Raw genomic sequence first — 14193 nt, forward strand, 5'->3', positions numbered from 1 at the left:
CATAGTGCTTCAGTCGATGTCGCGTTGCAGTAGGCCCCAGCGCGATGTGCCGACAGCGATGCGCCAGGCCTTGCTAAGTCGATGCAATGAGGACAGACTTGTCAGCACAGTTCATGTTTCCGGCGAGCAACCATAGCTCGAAGAGCCGCAGTGTCGCCCATGATACCCACTGCGGTGACTCATTGGCTATGGTGTTGCGCTGCTGAGCACAAGGTCGTGGGTTCGATCTTGCTTGCGGCGGTCGCATTCCAATGGGGGTGAAATGCGAAAATGCTCTTGGACGGTGGTGTGGGTACAACTTCAATAATGCTGGCTGGTCTAAATTAATGTGATGCTTTCCACAGTGTCTCTCATGAGCCGTGCATTGCATGTCTTCTAGAACCGACACCTAGGAACGACACCATCCATCAGGAAACGACACAATGAAAAGCTCTTTGTTTACGGTCTTTAGCGCCATTGTATTACTGTATAGCAGGAAAAGATCAAAAAGCGGCGCCGAAGCAGAAAAACCCCTCCAACCTGTGATGCATTTACGCATCGTGGCTGCATGTGGCCAAGTAGTGCGCTGCCGGGCCGATATGTAGCAATTCCTTTCGCTCGATAATGTATTTTATTGTACAAACCGTTCACAACGAGCCGACCCACAGTATGGCAGGCATATAAAAAGTACATCTATGTAGCTTTCTGTACTTCCCCGTGCTGGTGACTGTTCCTGTTCTCTACGCAATTGCAGAATGGAACAACAAACGACACTTAAATGGCATCACTGCAAGGACTCTAAACGACTACGAGAGCGAGTAATCCCTTTATTAAAACCGGAGCTCCGTATCTCATCTTACCGGAGTTAATTGCGTATAGTCACGGTCGGTTTATTGCTGATTATAGTGGGTCGACCGGTATTCAATGTATAAGCAAAATGGACCCACTCTGGTGATTGTGGTACGAGAAGTAGGCCGTTGCGGAAGACGACGTAATCCGCGCTCCTGTGAGTCACGTTGATTGCATGGCGGGAGTCCTTGCGTTTGGCCGTCTTGCTGGGCACACACGTAATCGCTGTGCTGCAAAGCACGCAGCAGAACATGTACAGTTGCGCTTGTGTTATCCGAAAAAGCCAAGGGACACAAAGCTCTTGCGATGGGGAACAACTGGAGCAATTTCTTGTCCGTACATGGGCATAAAATAAGATTCCACGTATCATGTCTCTTTGCAAATCATTTAATTGAAACGGTTTTTTTTTTTTCGAAAGCTTCTCCTATAGTTCCTTCCAGCAACCGCCTTAGATCTGCCGTAATTTTTAACGCGGAAGATTGTTTTCTTGTTACCAGGCACTCTATGGTAGGTTCCCGAATCCACCCAGGTTGTCACGCGACAGGTTATCACATTTATTTATCAGAGTAGATCAGTTGTCATGACATCGTCGTCGTCGTGAAGTCGCCTTGCCAGTGCCCTCATACACACAACTGCTTGCCTTAAACGGACAGGTTGCGCAATCTTGCAGCACTATTCGGAACCTCAAACAAGGCTAAATAGCCCGCTATCTGTACTATTCTGCGCGTAAGACAGAGTCTCGCCGGTCCGATGACTATAAATTATGAAGAATGAACGCGGACCATGGTGAATGAATTATCAAAAACTGGAGAATTGTTCTCATGATTTTTCCAGACCAGACGCTATTTTGTCGGACTCCAGCGCAAGAAATGTTACACTATATTCGAGACCTAGGCAAGAGGTTTATATTTGCACACCATGTAATTCGGGGCTCGAAAAGCAGTTCGTATTCTGAAGCGGTTAGCGAGCGCAGGCAATGAAGAGTCGCGATAATGAACCAAAACACGACACTCGAGGATCTTGCCGACGGTTGCCAACTGAAGAATGATTTGTAGTGTCCTCCACTTCGGCCTGCGTTAGCCCAAGCTTTGTGAATTGATCGTCAAAATAGTTTTGCCGCGTACTTTCTGTCTGCCTGACAACATTATCGAAATTCGGCCAGCCAGTGACAAACAACAAGATTTTTTTTTGTGTGTGTAGAAATGCTAGGCACCACCAACACCGTGTGTGTCTTTTTTTGTTCTCGGTGCGATCACAACCAGCGGGATATTTCGGGCTTCCTACATAAACAGCACCCTATGCAGTTTTTACAACGACAGTGCGCAAGTGGGAAACTATGCGCACAGCCCAGGAGGCACCTGCTGCATGCCTCGTTCCTTGCTTGGGTGTAACTCTACATCATTCGCGTCATCATTGAAAACCAGCTGCCTCATGGGCAGATTGATCAACTTAGACTTTATGCGATACCGCTTTTAATGAAAAAAAAAGACACGTGTAAGAGACGCAGATCCACTGTGCAAATAATGCCAGTTTATTGAAGCGTAACAGAAACCTGGAAAACCCGGATTGCTAGAAGCTTGTAAAAATCTGCTACTGCGAATTTAAGAGAAAGCTTTAGCTCGGGAGCTCCTATTAAATATACACGGGAATGGAGAAATCGTTTTTCTCCACAACTACTGCCTGCTTTGGGCGAAAATTGTTGCATTTAAAAGAAAGAGCGAAAATATAGTGACCTTATTCGGCATTGAATTTATTTATGTTGTCAGTTGTTTTATAAACATTCTTGAAAAATGCACGATTTCCAGGAACTTACAACTGTCAAGTTTACAACTCGGCGACTCTAATGAAAACCAATATCACAATTACTGAAATTGTGCTTATATAGTATATATCGAGCGGACAGAACTGATACAATATATGCCGCTCTCTCTTATACCGCTATATTGTGGGTAGGACTGCTTCAAAGCTCTAGTAAATATTGTAATAATTTTGTTGTGAGGTCTAAATTAATTAAGTTTTCTGCTTGAGATGACCTACGGGATGCAGTTTACAGAACTGCGATATCTGTTTCTCGTGCTGTGGCAGGGATTTGTACACTTCGTGCTCCAATTGTAGTTTAATATACCAATTGTTTGAAATGCTAGCAAAAAAAAAAAAAAAATTCAAGCGCTTAATTGAAATTCTGTTCTTGCAGCTACTAGGATCAGACATTTTCTGTCAATTTCGGCAAATATCATTAAAATCGGCCAAAGGGTTACCACAGAAAAGCATTTCCGCGTATCACATGTATTTGAATAGGCAACGTCGGCGTCGGCCCGGAGCTAAAGCTTTCTCTTAACTCGCGTCGTCTTAGCATGGTCCCAGACATCGTAATATCGCTAATCGTTGTCACGTGCATCTTTTGAAGCTTCCCAAGCTTCTTTGAAGTGTACGAACGCGTATCACAGCCTTCTGCAACTGATTTTACCCATGATATACGATATTTATATTCCACCACCTGGCTTTCAGTGGCAGAACACACCCGTGCACGGTCATTTCTCATGGCGCGAAGCCTTTCCCGCGCTTACACGCGCATCCCGGTGGTCATCGACTTTGCGCGCGCTGTTTCGAGCGGCACTGCGAGCGTCGCGCCGCCTACGTGCAGGTACCGGCTCAAGTACCGGGCCCGCATCTCGCGTGGCCGCGAGCGACAGCTGCACGACCGCGTGTTCTTCATGCGGCTCTGCCTGCTCACGTGCACGAGCCGGGAGGAGGTGGGCGACCTGTGGCCCCGCTTTCGCTGCCACATGCCGGTGCTCAACATGCGCGAGTTCTCCGAGGCCTTCTCGTGCCGCACCATCGACCTGCTGGGTGCCGACAAGAAGTGCCCGTTCCTCTGATCACCGGCGCTTTTTTTTGTTTCATTACGCGTGTTCGTTTATCTCTATCTAACGCACAGATATTTTTTTTTTTGCGTTCTGGCACTGTGTGCGAAAAAAATTGCGATGGAACAGGAAAGAAGGTCGGGCGAAAGTAATAACGCTCTCATCGATGCTTCGATATCTTTCTTTCTTCAACTGCACGTCATCTTAAGGATAGCGAAGAATTAATCTGCCCTTGAGGAGAGAATACGTTCGCACGTCCGTTGCGAATACACTGGCCTGCCTTCTACAGGCAGTGACCACATCTGCGTATTTACCAGTGTGGTTGTGCTTTAATAATATTTTACTAAATGGACCTTACTGTCTGCATTGAGCGTTTAATGAGTTAGTAGTCACCAGATAATCTTTATGAGCCGCGGTATATGTATATAAAATGAAGAGCAACGTCACGTATATCTGTCCTCAATCATCAGTTGAAGCAAAATGCGAGACTGGGCTATACGTAGTTGCTATTCGATTACGACGCGCATGGCGCGTCTGACGAAGTCGGAAAGACGAGGACGAGCGCTTCTCGTCGTCATTTCTTTGTCAGACGCGCTGTGCACATTGCAATCTTCAGTGGTTCTGCCACCAACTCACATCGGAGCGCCCCATTTAATGAATTACCTTAAATCAGTAATGACATAAAGGACCCATGCTCCCTTCAATGCCTCATCAATAAAATCGTAGTGTTTATTTCCGTGGTCTAAATGTTTAATTTTGTTGCTAATGCTCAAGAACCGCAATTTATTTCTGCTTTTGAAATGCATGAAACTACGTTATGTCCGCCAACTGGCAGGCGCTTGCCAGAGTTTACAATTCACCGACATATTTTGCTCCTAACATGTATAGTGATCTACGAAATGCAGCATTCGTGTTCATTCGCTGGTCATGATATGGCTATAAGACACGTTATAATATGACGCAAAAAGAAAAACATGCTCCACCAAAAATCCAATTGAAGATCCTTCGTTTACAAGTCAAGGATTTTACTTCACCTCACTTTATTTCCGTAATGACTCTATCGGACGGGTATTAGATATGGAGCGGATCACAACAACAACAAAAAATTAGAAGCAGCTGTTCAGTGTGAAATATGGCCTACAAGAGCTACAGCAAAAGCACAGGGACAGATTCTTCCTACTGCGCCACCTTCTAATGCTTTCTTGTATATTTTTTTGCTTGTACGGGACTAAGAAACAAAGCTGTACAGCAGCCAAATTGTTGGAAGTCAACATTTTTTGTCGTGTACAGTCGTCAAGAACTATTATGCTTTGTTCATTATGCAAAAAAGAGGTGAGGCGGGCAGACAGAATACAAGAGTAGAGAAGTGGACAACATGAACGCCGACTATCAACTGAAGGAAGCACTGAGGCGAAAAAAAGAAGACACGAAAGTCATCTGCGCAAGCTCAGGAATGCTATCACAACGTGTCAGTCGGGTACATCTGTCGGTCTACGTGAGAGATAACTGTTAAGGCACTTAATCTCTTCCTTATGTAAAGTAATCGAGGGCTGACTCACCCACGCACTTCCACCCTTATAGATATACCATGCCTTTACCATAAGACGCGTATATTCATTCTTATGCCTGTACAAAATCGTGCATTCATCTAACTCCGGCGTGCAGTTACAATCTTGGCAATGTAGGGAAAGATTAGAAGGTGATCCACTGGTTAACGACCTTTTATATTCCATTAGCCTCTGATTGATACACCGCCCCGTTTACTCTACGTAGAACTGTCCACAGCTAAGGGGAATATTATAAACCACACCCATACGATAGTTGTTGTTCAGTTGAAACAGTTGAACAACAGTTGAAACCTGTTCTTATTGTGCTTCACTGGACAAATATCTGTTCGTTCATTGCCTTTTACCTGCTCCTTTTTCCTCTGCACGGCAGCGTATATATGACCTAGCTTACTGGCAGCAGTGAAAGCAACATTTAACATCATATCTACTGGCAACTTTTTAGGCCTGTGCCACACTGAATGAATGTACGGAATAACCACTACTCTTTTTTTGCTATTACTGCTTTCTGTAATCACGTCCGTCCCCCTCGAAACCAACTTCTTGAGGCGCTCAGCCACAGTGGCCACTGCTACACTAGGATAACCTGCTTCTAATGGCGCGCCGGACCTGCGCATTAAATCATCATCATCATCATCATCATCATCATCATCAGCCTGGTTATGCCCACTTCAGGGCAAAGACCTCTCCCATACTTCTCCAACTACCCCGGTCATGTACTAATTGTGGCCATGTTGTCCCTGCAAACTTCTTGATCTCATCCGCCCACCTAACTTTCTGCCGCCCTCTGCTACGCTTTCCTTCCCTTGGAATCCATTCCATAACTCTTAATGACCATCGCTAATCTTCCCTCCTCATTACGTGTCCTGCCCATGCCCATTTCTTTTTCTTGATTTCAACTAAGATGTCATTAACCTGCGTTTGTTCCCTCACCCAATTTGCTCTTTTCTTATCCCTTAACGTTACACCTATCATTCTTCTTTCCATAGCTCGTTGCGTCGTCCTCAATTTAAGTAGAACCCTTTTCGTAAGCCTCCAGGTTTCTGTCCCGTAGATGAGTACTGGTAAGACACAGCTGTTATACACTTTTCTCTTGAGGGATAATGGCAACCTGCTGTTCATGATCTGAGAATGCCTGCCAAACGCACCCCAGCCCATTCTTATTCTTCTGTTTATTTCAGTCTCATGATCCGGATCCGCAGTCACTACCTGTCCTAAGTAGATGTATTCCCTTACCACTTCCAGTGCCTCACTACCTATTGTAAACTGCTGCTCCCTTCCGAGACTGTTAAACATTACTTTAGTTTTCTGCAGATTAATTTTTAGACCCACCCTTCGGCTTTGCCTCTCCAGGTCAGTGAGCATGCATTGCAGTTTGTCCCCTGAGTTACTAAGCAAGGCAATATCATCAGCGAATCGCAATTTACTAAGGTATTCTCCATTAACTCTTATCCCCAATTCTTCCCAATCCAGGTCTCTGAATACCTCCTGTAAACACGCTGTGAATAGCATCGGAGAGATCATATCTCCCTGCCTGACGCCTTTCTTGATTGGAATTTTGTTGCTTTCTTTATGGAGGACTACGGTGGCTGTGGAGCCGCTATAGATATGTTTCAGTATTTTTACATACGGCACGTCTACACCCTGATCCCGCAATGCCTCCATGACTGCTGAGGTTTCGACTGAATCAAATGCTTTCTCGTAATCAACGAAAGCTATACTAAGCGCATTAAAACTGGCGCTCATTTTGTGCATGCAGGATCTGGTGAGAGAAGACTTAAGGCACGACATGGCAGTTCCGTTTTTTACTACTTTGGAATACTTGGATTGAAAGTTTAGCAACGGCTTCAAAGATCTTGGGGAGTACTGCTAAGAAGCGTGATTTTGTTCGAAGACCAATGAAATGTCAAGAAACTGAAATACGCGTCGCTGAGGAAATTCCTTGGTAAACTATTCCTCCTCCATAAAGTTTAAATTGCTCACTTGCTGAGGTAGCAGCGGAATCAAATTCTTCCCCAGTGCAGAAAATCAGGTAATCACCAACGTAACTATCTTGATAACACTATCACCTAAGGTTTTCTCTAAGCAGCTGTCAACCTTACTCAGGTAAATATTGCTAAGAATAGGGCCAACCTTTGAGCCAATACAAATGCCTGATTTCTGCAGAAAAACGCCCTCTCTCCACCAAATCAGCGTCGACTTCAAGTACATTGAAAGAATTTCTAGAAAAGCTCCCGTGGAAACACTGCATGTGTCAATAAAAGCCGACTCTAGCACTTGTTCTTTAATGCACTCATTTACGGAATTTAGCAACCCGTCATGCGGCAAGGAATAATACAGGTCTTCGATATCCATACCAAAAGATGTACAATCACCCATGATTTTCCTCTCTTAAATACTGAACTAATGCCTGAGAATTACGCAAGCAAAAGGAGTCTAAAAAACTAGTGAAGCTAAGCAGTTCTGTAGGTAACAAGCGACACAGACATGCCACGTCCCTTTCTCTGCACGCAAAGGAATTTCTTGTTTACGGGTCTTCGCCGAGAAAAACAGTTCTAAGGTGAGGGATTTTGCTTTCTTGACATTAGAGACAACCCTATCAAGATTATGCCTTTACAGGAGGTCACCCGCACGTTGCTTAACGGCCGAAGGCTTAAGTTTTACTGGCTGTAAATTCTTTTCTATGGCTGAAATCGCTTTTTCTGAAAACATGTCATCTGGCATAATTACGAAATAACCTTCCTTGTCAGATATTACTGCTCTAAGTTTATGCTCCACAAGGTAATTAACTAACGGTCGGACAGGGTTAGACGTCCTAAAATGAAAAATTGATTGTTTAATGCTAGCAATGCAATCTGAAATACACCGCAAGCGTTCTTCTTCCGTAACGAACCTGGTTATGCAGCGCGGTATATGCTTAAAACGTGAACGGGTTTTATGTTAGGCTTAAAACGGTGCTTAGGACCTGAAGCAAGGGTTTTTCTATGGGTATCACACGATGTCGTCTTACGTTAGGCTTAAAACAGTGCTTAGGACCTAAAGGAAGGATTTTTCTATGGGTATTACTTGCGATGGCGTCTCCAAGAACCAGTACGTTATCTGACGGGGAATTATTAGAAAGGTGTTTCCTCTTACTTTGTTGAAGCTCCGGAAGTTTCATCCTCCACAGGAAGTCCGCGTGTTGCACGGCTAACCTATTCCAATCGGCGTAGGGGCGGTTCCAATGGCGTTCGTCTCCCAGGGCCGCGCAACGAATCTTTAGACACTCCTGGTAGAACCTAACTTGGCGCCATGATTCAGCGGAAAGAATAGCTCCAATCCTCCTCGCATGCCCAGTTGATGGTTGAAGGAAGCCGCACATGATTTGAACTTCCAATGGGACGCCACGATTACGACTAAACCACGACATAGTTCTAGCGCGGAAAATACATATCGCAATTAAGGAAGCAATTAAGGAACCCCGCTTGCTTACCACTGCTGGCTCGGCCCCTCCTTGTTCTACGCTTTCCAGAGAAACAATGGAATAAATAAATAAATAAATAAATAAATAAATAAATAAATATATACAAGCCGACGGTGCTGCCAGGAAATGAGCAAGAAAATCTAGTGAGAATCAGCATGGTACACAAAAAGTAAGGAGCCGCAGTTTCTTCCACAGGCAAATCATCGATTGCGATAGCAAATTAGTGGACATCTATACGAAGTAGTAGTTTTATTGGTCGTATAAACTCGGAAAAATTCGCTTACCAACCGAATTAACATGCATGCTGTCAACGCGCACAAGAAATCGTGAACAAACCACACCACACTCGATGAGGGCGGACACTCGCTGTCAAAACGATGGTGCGAGCAAGCGCGGCAGCGGCAGCGAGCGCAGTGACCTTCGTACGGGTCTATTTTTTCAATGCAAGAGCGACGAGAACGCAGCGCACACTAAGGTACGAGCCGTCTGCTGATGCCTTTCGAGACACGGCGTGTGCGACCGCGCGCGGTAGCGGAAAGTACTCACTCGTTGGCGGAGTCGAAGCCGCCCCCCTGACTCCCGCGCTGCCTCCCCGCTTTCCTCCATTTATGGCGCGCGAGATTGAGCCGCGATGGTCAGTTCCTCTTGCGCGCGGTCGCGAAATGCACAGACGCTGCTGTAGCACAACTCCCCCCCCCCCCCCCCCCCCCTCATCGCCCGCCAAGACCTTTCGCGCGGCGGAAGACGGCGCGTTTGCTCTCCGCTGCCTTCCTTCCCGCGCGCCACTTTGAGCCGCAATTGTTGGCTTCCCCCGCGTGCTTTCACTCGCGCACACAGCATACGACGAGCGGCGACGGTGTTTCGTCCTTGGACTTTATGCGGAACACAACGACAACGGAAAAAATGCGCCTGGAGTGTAATCGCGTAAGCACGATTTAGATTGACCAGCAAACAAGATCCGTCAAAAAATATATTTGAAATAAACTCTGGTTTGATGTGATAATAAAAGAAAAAAAAACTAAGGGAAACGAAGATGCTTAAACGTAATGAACAAAGTATGACATCGAACCCATCGGCGAGTAAGGCTTTCGCGAAGGTAATTTCAATTAATTTTTCTTCATTACACTTTCGCAACGTTCATATCTTCACAGCATGTGAGCAGAAGAAAGCAAGCGGTGGTTGATGTATCTTGCTTTCGGCTGAAACAACATATAGATACATCTTAAAAGAAGTGAGGATGGCGGTGACGAAAGGCGAGGCTTTCAAGCTCCACATTGGATCTACTTAACACAGACGAGGGACTATAAGGACGCCCTCTGCAAAATTTGTAAGCAAAAAGGTGCGCCACACCATATAATATGGGAGTGTGCTAGCTCTCCAGGGGCCAAGGAAAACATTGACAGTAGAGAAGCCTGGGAGGCCTTGCTCCCGAGCGAGGCTGAAGACGACCAGCGTCGAGCAATCCGCCTGGCCGTTGAGGCCGTGAGGACTAACCGTCCTCAACGCGCGGGGACTGCTTCGTTCTCCCCCCCCTACCTACGTGTAGATTAAGAGGCGGACACCCCAGCTCGGTGAAATAATAAAGTTTTCAATCAATCAATCAATTCAAGCTGCACGCCGAGTAACTCGAGCCAACGGGTGCGCCGATGGCGATGGACCTATACGTTCTAAATGAGGAAAGCAAAAATCGCGGTCCTCCTGTGCGATCCGAATGTTTGCAGAAGAGCGAAAGTGGGTTGCAACTATACCTACGCGGGTACGCACAAAGGTGATGTTAACGCGCGCTCAGGTGCACACTCGCACAGACACGCACGGAGGCAAGCAACTAGCACGCCCGACGCGACGGGTGACGCCTTGCTGCCGAAAGCAAAGTTCCATATTCAGTGCCCGAAGGTGCGGGTAGCATAGTTCTCGCTGCAGAAGACTAAATATAAGTTGAAAAGAAAAACTGAAAAAAAATTACCGACGATTACGTTACTTCCTAATGCGAAATTTGAGCGCAGCAAATAAGCTGTTTCACCTTTTCGATAGATTGAGGCAAAGAAATCGAGCAACACATGTATGCGCTATCACAGAATTTATCACAGATGGTAAACTGTCGCCGGAAAGCATTTGTTGCACCCTGACTGTTTGCAAGCCTTTGTTTGCGTTTGGCCTCGGCCTCGGCCGCGCGAACGGTAGAGTCTTCTCTGCGACGGCGATGAGCTTCTGCTTCAGCCTCGCTTACTGCTGGTTGCTCTCGACGGCGGCGATGAGCCTCCGCTTCGGCGGTGCGAACGGCAGGGTCTTCTCGGCGGCGGCGATGAGCTTCTGCTTCAGCCTCGCTTGTTGCTCTCGACGGCGGCGATGAGCCTCCGCTTCGGCGGCGCGAACGGCAGGGTCTTCTCGGCGGCGGCGCTTAGCCTCTGCTTCGGCGACGCGTACTCCTGGATCATCTCGACGGCGGCGACGGTAAGCTTCTGCTTCGGCGGCACGCACCTCTGGATTCTGACGGCGACGGCGCTGGGCCTCTGCTCTGGCAGCTCGTTTAGCAGCAGCAGCAGCAGCAGCAGACGGAGGACTTCCATCGGTCGTCTCGCTCATGGCTCAGAAAGAACTGGCAGATAATTTCGCAGTGGCGAACGGCAGCGGCAATTTCGGCTCGGGCGGTGCACATATACAGATCCGCCGCCACCGATCTGGCTCTCTGATTGCCACCGCACAGGGTGAACGGCAGCGGCAATTTCGGCTCGGGCGGTGCACATATACAGATCCGCCGCCACCGATCTGGCTCTCTGATTGCCACCGCACAGGGGTTGCACTGGAGGAGGAGCGAAGAAAGGAATTAAGTTCGAGCCGGCGCTTTGACAACCGGAGACTCGCAGGAAGAGGGGGGAGGGGGGCGGCGTGTACACCCAGCGGCAAACGATGGGGGCAGAAGCGCGCGCAGCAAGCGGACAACACGATAAAGGGAGGAGGGAAGAGATAGCAGCGACTGACTGATGCCGCTGACGCCGATAGTGAGTCAACCCCAGCTGCGGAGTTGGTTTCAGGGACAACGCCGCCGATGCCGACACAAACAATATGACACCCTCGCTTCCGCAGCGCTAAGAACCAGGTCTAGCCGTGGGAAGGTGGTCACGTATTCGTCGACGTGCCGGGGCCTACGTGAAATAACCGGCGCGTCGGCAACTGAAGAGCACCCTATCCGCCACACAAGAACAGGGGGGGGGGACCCTTTCCTCCTCTTTCTGCATGGCGGCGACGGTGTTCTATGCAGTCACGTTATCTTGACTCTCTGGCGGCGTCAGCGGCATCCAGCGGTATCAGTCGGTCGCTGCTAGCGCTGGGGGGATGAAAGGGGGGCGGAGCTGGTTACGAGGCCGACGACAACGCCGACGACGACGCGAAACCCAGGAACGGACGCCAAAGAGCTGCGCTCTAAAATATGTTCGTGCCGGAAAATAATCACTTGCAACCAACAAGAGCCATGGCTGACTATGCATTAAACGAATAGAATAAATAAAAAAAAGCTGGCTAGCTCAACTATGACCGCACGCCTCCAGCCATAGAGTTTCTCACTATACCACCTAGAGGGAAATCTGGCACCACCGTCCATGGGAGTTTCCTAAGGGCGCTGTGCTGTCATGGGAACGACGTTCTATGTATGTGTCTGCGAGGCTTGTGTTGGCTGGTGTGGTAAGAGGCTTCGTCTGAAACGTGGGTATGGCTACACAAATAACGCGTTCTTAAAGTAAAATCTTCATAAAAAGTTTTCATTGGCGCATATTACATCTTCCTGTGAAGTTTACTCACCTACAATGCATAACCAAGCGAAGAAAAGCAAGAACAGACGAGAAACTGTTCCAAAGCGAGCGCGAATTTTGTCTGTCCTCCAACTTTAGCGGCCCGCTGATACCTTTACGTTTCCTATAATTGTACCCGCAATAACAAGTTCTCATATTTAAACAAAACATGTCGTGTAATAATATAACAGCTCTCTCCGAGAACGATGCCAATCCGAAGCCGCCATATACTTGCATTCCCATGCATACCACAGCGCAGCAGCGCCAGGTTTTTCTCTGAGTAATATAGTGAGAAACTCTATGCCTCCAGCAGTGCAATGATTAAAGGAAATGTATTTCTCTTACATATTGGTCCCTACAACAAAGGTATGATTTTAGATTGAAGTACATGTTTATTTTCATTAGAGACGCTTGTTGGGCTAGTTAGTAGATGGTTATGCTAGGAAAATACTAGCAAACTTGAAAAGGGGAAAAAAATTGAGTGGCAGACAGGCAAAGCGACAGGAAGGTGGCTGGACTAACAGCTCGAGTTTATTCATGGAAACGACGCCCTCCCCCAAATCCGTACTGAACGTGCGCCAGCCACAACATATCATATACACGATAATCACTTCAACTATACACGGCTACATTGATCAAGAAATTGAAGCTCTTTCTTAGGAACACCGATAGCAGATTTACACAATTTTAGGGGCCAAGTTTATAGATGTGATAAGCTTCAATCAACTTTCTTTCCGGTTGAGTCTTAGCCTTTCCCACGACTGATACGTTGTCGAAGATGGGAGTACAACCGCGTTCCCTACAATGTAGCGGAAGATTACCTCCCATGCCTGTGGTTACCAGATTATGATGCTCGCGAATCCGATCATTCACACAGCGACCGGTTCGCCGTATGTAAATTTTGCCACATTTTAACGGGATACTATACACTACAATTATGTCGCACGTGAAAAACTTCTTAACATGCTCGGTATTACACGCACTCCTTCGCGGATTGTGCTGCGAAATCCTCACGCGAAGTTTTGCACGCTGACAATGCGCAGAACAAACCAAACTGACGTCGTTTTTGGCCGCAACCTTTTTCAATTTGTGTGAAATACTATGCACATGCGGCATAAGCATCAGGTTCTTGTTTCTTTGTCCCGCACTTCGCAATCGCTTCCGTTTTTGATTTTCAAACGTTTGTGCGCAGATTCGGTCACTTCAGTGGCCAAAGCCTTGGGGTAGCCTGCCACTAACAGCCTCCTCACTCGAATTAAAAAAGAACAGCTGGCAGTATAGCCCGAAGGGCGAAGCATCGGCAGTGATGGCAATGATTAGCGTTGTGCTCGCACTTTTCGGGTGGCTTTATTCAGCTGCACACATCTTTAGCTTCACGTTCTTTTTTTCTCCGTACCGCTGAGACCCGTTCGTGCACACAGCAGGCCACCATGGAACGCTATAATTGCGGACACTTTCCTTGGCCACGAAGTGATAGCTACCGAACCAAAGCGCGCCGCTGCTGAAAGTACTCCCGCAATTTCGCTTGCGTTTTCATACGTGGGAAATAAAGAAGGTAATGCTTTCTATCATGCCATGCATTATTTGAACCGAAAGGTAACATTCAACTGTGATCTACTGGCTTTTTATTGCATTTATTAGTTTGCCCTTTGGTATTTGCACTCGCAAGAACGTCGCAAGTCTTACGA

General features: G+C 47.1%; 1 long non-coding RNA gene across 1 annotated transcript in view; it reads right to left on the reverse strand.

Moving 5' to 3' along the window:
• Positions 1–640: 640 nt before the first annotated feature.
• Positions 641–14193, reverse strand: part of LOC129388133 (uncharacterized) — a 29745-nt gene continuing 16192 nt past the window's right edge. Inside the window, exon 3 of the long non-coding RNA XR_008615164.2 lies at positions 641–1058. This is a non-coding gene — a long non-coding RNA (uncharacterized lncRNA). The remainder of the gene's footprint in view (positions 1059–14193) is intronic.

The sequence above is a fragment of the Dermacentor andersoni genome, chromosome 10 (genome assembly GCF_023375885.2).
Source record: "Dermacentor andersoni chromosome 10, qqDerAnde1_hic_scaffold, whole genome shotgun sequence".
In the NCBI taxonomy this organism is placed as follows: Eukaryota; Metazoa; Arthropoda; class Arachnida; order Ixodida; family Ixodidae; genus Dermacentor; species Dermacentor andersoni.